Raw genomic sequence first — 7,630 nt, forward strand, 5'->3', positions numbered from 1 at the left:
TACACCATGTACGCATTGTAGATTACTGGAAATACCTTACCAGGAACCAATATTACAACAAAGCTGAGAGCTTGTATTCCTCGCGTGAACTGTGTGATAAAATGATTCAGCTTGTCATGTTGAAGTCAACTACATGCTAGAGCAACCAAGAAGGAAAGTCCAAAATGAATTATGAACATATCCAGGAGAATTTCATTCTCTGTGTAACCAAACACTTAGCAGTATAATGTCTAGCTATTTCAAACATTCTATCACTTTCCCCCAAGCTTGACTGTGATACTTTAGATATGCTTGACTGAGGTAAACGACCCAGGCAAGTGAAACAATTTTAACGTCCCTTCAGCTGGAAAGCCATTGTCATACAATAGGGATTAAAAGGATTACTTAATCCATGTTCAGTGCAGTGAATATCAGAATTTTCTGTGTCCACTGGCGTCTAAAACACAACAGGGTTAAAGAAAAGAACTACTAGAAAGTTTCAATGGGAAGACCTCATTTAAGCCGGTAAGTCCTACTAGGTACTATATCTTTAAAATTGGGTGCTGTATCTTTGTATTATTTGATGTGAATCAATTTGTTTTTATCTAACTGCTCAGGAAACAAAAAATGTTTGTTTTTTTTTTTCATTTTTTTTGCCATCAGCATGTACCATTAATTACTAGTATTTCATTTGGAGAGTTATCAAAGGTCTTTGAATTGCTAATTTATAAATTCTAAACTCATGATATTTTAGTTAGGCACATACTGTATGTATTTTCCCCTGATTTAGTGCACATTTAATGAATGTAACCACTTCCATTTAATATTATTCTATATACGTGTACATGTAGGATGGATAGTAAGCTTTGGAGTTTGCTGATTTCATGATGACCAATTTACTATTTTTGTAGCAAAATTCCAGGACTTCAGGGGTCAGAGGACTGTCAAGTGCTCATTGTCAGTGTTGGTATCTTCCTGTCAACAATAAAGAAGTTCTTTTATGCATGGGATGGGACTATTCAACTCATTCACATTTTATGTGTCACCATATAGTGCATGCATTTGCAGCAGTCCTACTTGACACTTGCCTTATAGTAAAACTCCAAGCATCATAGAAGACAGTGAAAGTGCTTAAAAGATAGAAGCTTCTGCACAGCTGCATTGTGTATTAAAGTGCTCTGCCACAGTGAATTTCAGTGGCGTACTATGCATTACTGTGTGCATGGTACATGTCTCAGACACATCCCCTAGCTTGCAGGAAGACATGTACAATGTATGACAATAGATAGTGCTGATGTAAGAATCATGTTTGTAGGATCTTATCGGAATGTAAGAAGACAATATGCTCAAGACAAGTCATACATGAATGCAGTGAGGTTTTCCCTAGAGTGGTTGGGCAATGCCCAATATACCCCACTTTATTCAAGAGCTTCTTCAGTGGTATATCTTATTTCATCTTGTTTTCATGAGAAATGCACTTTTACAATCTTTAGAGCTTTGGAATTTGTGTTGCATGTTTCAGTAATTAATTCCCAAAATACAATGTTTTGGAACTTTTGTTGGTATTCAGAATTTCTTGCATGTGGGAAAGGTAACCTAAAAGTTTGTTTGTAATCATTATGATCACTCCCACATTTAGGCCAGATTTCCTTCTCTTACCCAGCTAGATCAGAGCCTAAATGTCTAATCAAAATATCCGTACATAGGAATTTTACCCATGATAAAGAGTCCTACCAAAGTGTAACTAACTGTGCATGTTGAAAGAAGAATAAACAAGAGACCATTTGATGTTGAATCCTCACAACATTTTTAGTGCTAAAATTAGTTCATGAGGGAAACTGTCTTATACTTGATGCAAATTGTAGTGTTACAAATTACATTACAAAAAAGGAAAAAAAGTTATTGTAGACCTATCAACCTTGAAAAAAAAAAATATTTGGAGTCAGTATTTTGCAAGTATGGCATGCATTTACTTTCAGTGGAGACTTGCTAAAACAGCACCAGTACATTTTTCTTGTTTATTGCCTTTTGTGCACAGAAATTTTATATTGTGGCTTTTGCCGTAGTTCTTGTTATAAATGGCAAATTACGCTTTGTCATCTTTCTCCTGAAGTTTCTCCAATCTACTCCATGGTTTGGAGTACCAGGTAAAAGATGTCAGGGCAAAACTGTCAGAGGTTAATGTCAAAAGTACAAGTGGAATAGCTGAAAAATGTCAGGGGTAAAATGTCAAGTGGTAGAAGGTCAGAGATGAATATGGATAAGATGAAACAAAGAGCTGTGGAAGATTGGATATACATATCTGACAATTTTAACATTTTAATCTGGCACATTGAACTGGCCTGAGAGTGTGCTCTGATTCTTTAATCCATTAAAGACTAGTCCCAATTACACTCGGTTAGGTGTCTATGGGAAATGTGGCATAGGAAAATCAGCTGAAGATCAGCAAAAAATCAGCAAAGATGCCTGCAGAGATTGACATGATGACAGTGATGGGCTCAATATCAGTCACCATTTAACAAGCAAACACGGACTCCAGTGGTTGCCAACACACTGTACTAGCCCGCGAGGGTGAACCCTGTACTGGACAGACTACAGCACCATGTAATACAGATCTCATGTTCACATAACATCCAACAAGTGATTAAAGGGAATGCTACATTCAGCCAATCAGACTCCATTATGTAGGATATCTGTGATTTGAAAATGAATTTTAAATACAAGGGTCCCCCCCCCCCAATCATTACTCAACCTCTCCCCACCCCACCTCCAGCATTGTGAAACTGTGCCTTTTCCAATGAAAATAGAATGCTTTTAAACCCTGTACTTCTGTAAATGGATTATTATATTCTTATAAGATTGTACTGCATATGCTGGTAGACCCGTCCTGTTAAACACTGAAAGTGCAATATTATGATGTGAACTCTGTGCTGAAGCGTGATTATGACCATTTTGTATTTTTCCCCCATGAGTGGTGTGGTGCATTGGTTAGAGTGGCTTATAGGAGCTCATGTAAACATTTATAGAACTGAGCAATGTAACTGATGCTATATGTTATTAATTAAGAAAGCACACAAACTATCTTCACTATGCTGTTGAATATGCTATAGCTGCTGTCCTTAGCTATCCTATGAAGTAAATTGAAGACATTTTGTTTTCGAATAACCTGCAGTTTAATGGAATGCCCCATCACATTCATGTCCTGTTATTGCTAGATTCATTGTATGTAAGGTATTTACCAGTGGCAATTTGTTGTATGTTTGTTCTATTTGTCTCTGTGTGCAAATGTGACATTACCTTTGAGAAATGCAAACAAGGGACACAACTTTTTTTTTGTGTGAAACATTCCCATTTTCCTGAAATATGCTGAAGCGTTTTTAGAAATTAATGTTTGTAGAAGTGGTTTCTGTCAAACATGATAATAATTGATGAAATTGGTCGGTATTAAAGGGGATGGCTAGTAACCGATCAGTGGGAATGCTGAGGGATGATTGTTCCAGTCCTTGTGGGATTCATTTAAGAGTACATTATATATCTACTGTTGTGTGAAAATTATTTGCTTCAGAACGGTCTCATATTCAAGTAATGTGCAGATTAATGCCCCGTCACTGACCAGGCGCGCTAACCTGGAAACATTAAACTGCACATTAACATAACAAAATGTTCTTGCATAAAGCACTAAATATTACTTTCATTCACATTTTGGTAACCCAGAATATAGCACAAAATCATTAATTAAACAAAATGCACACTCTGCATATTAAATGATTCATTGTGATCATTGAGTGAATAAAAAATGGCTCATTTGTGAGTGAATTTGATTTGTATATGAAAAGGAGTAGGAGTTGAGACAAGTTGCAAACAAAGTATATTTGATATATGTTTGTGTTGATATTTTATGTAAATCTGTAATCACATCACCATTTCATCATAAGTAGTAATAAGGACATGAATTCCAGACTGCATAACGATCAGTAAACAAATTAGTTTTTGATTAAGAATTATATATTTTGTAATATTAGTCATGTATAACATATGGTTTGGCCTGGTCCATTAAATGAAGTATCTAATCTTTTCTGATTATATGCATTTTTTGAAATAGATATCTTTCATAAAAGAATGATTCATCTGTGAAAATACATGTATTGATAGATATATGCAAATTCTAAGTATCGCGGATGGACTGCGATATTTCATTTTGGTAGTAAGTATTCAGTTATGGTATTCTTTTCGGTGGCAATTTTCTCAAGATTATGTTTGCCTGAAGGGAATGTTCTCATTTTATCTGTGTGGAAACTCGGGGACAAATTGTATATCACAGGGATGTTGTGAATGTCAGAGTTTAATATGATTTCAGACTTTTTTGCTCTCTTCAAAACCCACTTTTGAGACCTTTTGCAGTTTATAAGTGCATTGAAATGTTTACAGTTTAAGGCACATAAGCAGACTTTTGTCTTTTTAATAAGTTTCAGCAAGTACTCTCACAACTGGGAACACTGATGTCATTGGGAAGGTCATTGTCTGGAGAATTTGATAACTCCCAACATTGGTGACTTTATCCGACTTTTGCATCAATGGGTCAAAAGTTGTGTAGTTCAGGGTATTAGCTTTGTCTGCTGCCAACTAGTGTTCAAAGTGGGACATTGAGGTATACAGTTAGGCAAAGAAAATGAAAGGTTCTACAGCATACATGAGCAGTGTCAGATTTTGTATTAATTTTCATTTTTTCTTTTTCCACTACACAGAAGTTAACTGTTATGTTTTTACAAGCCTCACAAAGAATGTGCTAGTAATGATAAACAATTGATCTTGTTTGCAGTATTATGTGAAGGTATAAAGTAACCTATAATGCTACAATGGAGAAACATTTGCCTATGATGTTGACTGTAGTAAATCCATACATCATCAAGATACTGTTTCAAGCATGGATATAAAAAAATCCGCACATTGGTCTGTTTTGGACCTGGAGTGATATTTTGGGGAAGTTAAGGAATGGCACCAAAGCTTTAGTTTGATGGAGTGTTAACAGTGTTCAATCCTGTTTGTTTTGTCATCAAATGTTTTGTGACAGTGGCTGTACTTTCACGTTCTAATTTTCTTTGTACTTTGTCAGTATTCTGAACTCACATCATGAAAGTGATACAAATTCAACCTTCCATATATTCTTCCCTCATTATCTATCTCCCCCCCCCCCCCCCCATCTCTTATTGCAAGCAAACCTAGTGTACCCGGGTATTCTATTGACCGATTCGGGTTCGTTGAGGGCAGCAGACATTTTATGGCACTGGGCGCAGCCATGAGCTCAAATTGCGGTGTCTCAGCCGACCCCCCCCCCCCTGCTCTCCCCCACCCCCAGGGCAACATATTTATCGCGCACTTGTAACAAAGGTTCGCGCACTAAGCAAGCATTCACGCACTCAGTACGAGACGTCCATTGGCTAAAGCAACCATGCATCAGTTTTTCATTCTGCGCGCGTGCTAATGTAGGGAGAGGGGTGGGGAGTGGGAAGGGGGGGGGGGGGATCGGCTGAGACACCGCTTAATGGCGCTGCCCATGCCAAAAATACACATAGCGCGTCACAGAATCGATCAATAGGTAACCAGCTGATACACCAGTCTATCCAAAGTTTGTGTTTGTATGGTCCTGATCATGCAGTATGTGATGTGCCTACTGGTAGTTCTCTGTAGAGTGTTCCTACCTTTGACAATTACTGAATGTGCTATGGATACTTTTTTTTTCCCGCTGTCACAGGGTGTTGTTATAGGTTGGGTTTTTTTTTCTGTTTCATGAGGAAATTTCACAATCTTTCAGTAGGACTTTGCTGATCAGTTGGATCTCGTGTATTATTTGACTTTGAATTTTTATATAGTTTATAGTTTGCTCACATCATATGAACTGGAATCCTATACTATAACAGATGTGTGCATACATTCATTTCATTCATTCATTCCTTTAGTTGGAGTCAGTGGTGGTATATTTCTGATGTGCCTACAATTGTTTGTATGTCTACATTATAGGTTGTGGGTGATGCCTTGTTTGTGAATGTGCTTTACACACAAAGTGGATTCTCTTTACTGCTGACCAGTCTTCAAACTACACCGTGGTTAACCAAAGCAGGCTCTGATATGTATTAGAAACAAAACATACGACATGACAATGCAAAAGAATTCACATGTAATATCAGATTTATAGTTTTATGAGTTCCTTCAGCAGCAAGACGAGTTGCGACAGCATTGTCTCTTGTCTGGACGTGCATGATAAATGTGAATAAAAATATGTATGTATGACAGAATAAACTCTGGTGTTCTGCGTCTAATTTGGCAATGAGTTTATACATGTACATATAGACGATGAAGACAAACAAGTTGACATAATGCATTAGATTCCAACACATATATATATATATATATATATATATATATATATATATATATATATATATATATATATATATATATATATATATATATATAGTGTATATATATATATGTATGTATATATATATATATATAGAGAGAGAGAGAGAGAGAGTATCATGAATCAACACAAGTTATTATGTCTTTCCATTGCATAGTTTCTTTAAATCAAGTTGATTGTTGAATCATTCAGAGATGATTATTTTGTAGCACAGCACCACACATCTCATTATAGGAGCCAGGAGGAATAGTGTGTATAAATATGTATACTCACTATTCCTCCTGGCCCCTATAATGAGATGCATGGTGCTGTGCTACAAAATAATCATTTCTGAATGATTCAACAGTCAACTTGATTTGACTCTTTATGTGCCACGTTCGCACGTCCGACTCAGTCGACGGCGTGCCAACTTCGCATATTCTGCTCAACAAACAAAACCGCTTAAACCGATCGATAAATCGCTAATCCCGCGGTACGATGAAAGCGTTTCTCGCGCTTTTGTTCCTCTCACATACGGCTTGCATTCTATGTGGTGATTGACTATCAAGCGGTGTTAACAACTAGATTTGCGTGTACATTCTAAGTTTCTGTCACGGTTTTATGTGCAAAAGTCGTGCCTTTACAGTAATGTAGCAACTAGTCATTCAAAAGAAAAACTATTGGAAATAAATTTGTCATACAATTTATATCGAAGTAAAGTATGGCATTCCTCTTTAACTTTGCTCAATATTGTGTCCACCGTAACAGAAATTTATAGAAGTTCTACAAACTGGAAATACCGAATTCTTTCTCGAAGCATGACTACCTTCGTGTCTCAGAGTAACTGGCACACAGGGGGTTTCCACCATGGCACATAAAGAGTTAAAGAAACTAGGCAATGGAAAGACATAATAACTTGTGTTGATTCATGATACTCTCAACATCAATGTGTGGTCAAGTGAATATCTGAATATATGCCATATATTTCATAATAATTTTCTACTATTTTTCTTCATATTACTTGGATACACCCACAACAAACCTTACAGACCAGGTTTTTGCCAGTGACATCATCTTGTCAATCATTGGTAAAATACTAGTACAATTTAACAAAAGACATAGGAATGCATCTTCCCCCAGACTGAGCATAACTTGCATATTTCCATGTTATTGATATGATTAACAAAGGACATTGCAAGGAAAATGCAAGTTTTCCCTGCAAGTTACGTTCATTCTGTGGAGAAAGGTACACTC

This window comes from Diadema setosum, chromosome 9 (assembly GCF_964275005.1).
Source record: "Diadema setosum chromosome 9, eeDiaSeto1, whole genome shotgun sequence".
In the NCBI taxonomy this organism is placed as follows: Eukaryota; Metazoa; Echinodermata; class Echinoidea; order Diadematoida; family Diadematidae; genus Diadema; species Diadema setosum.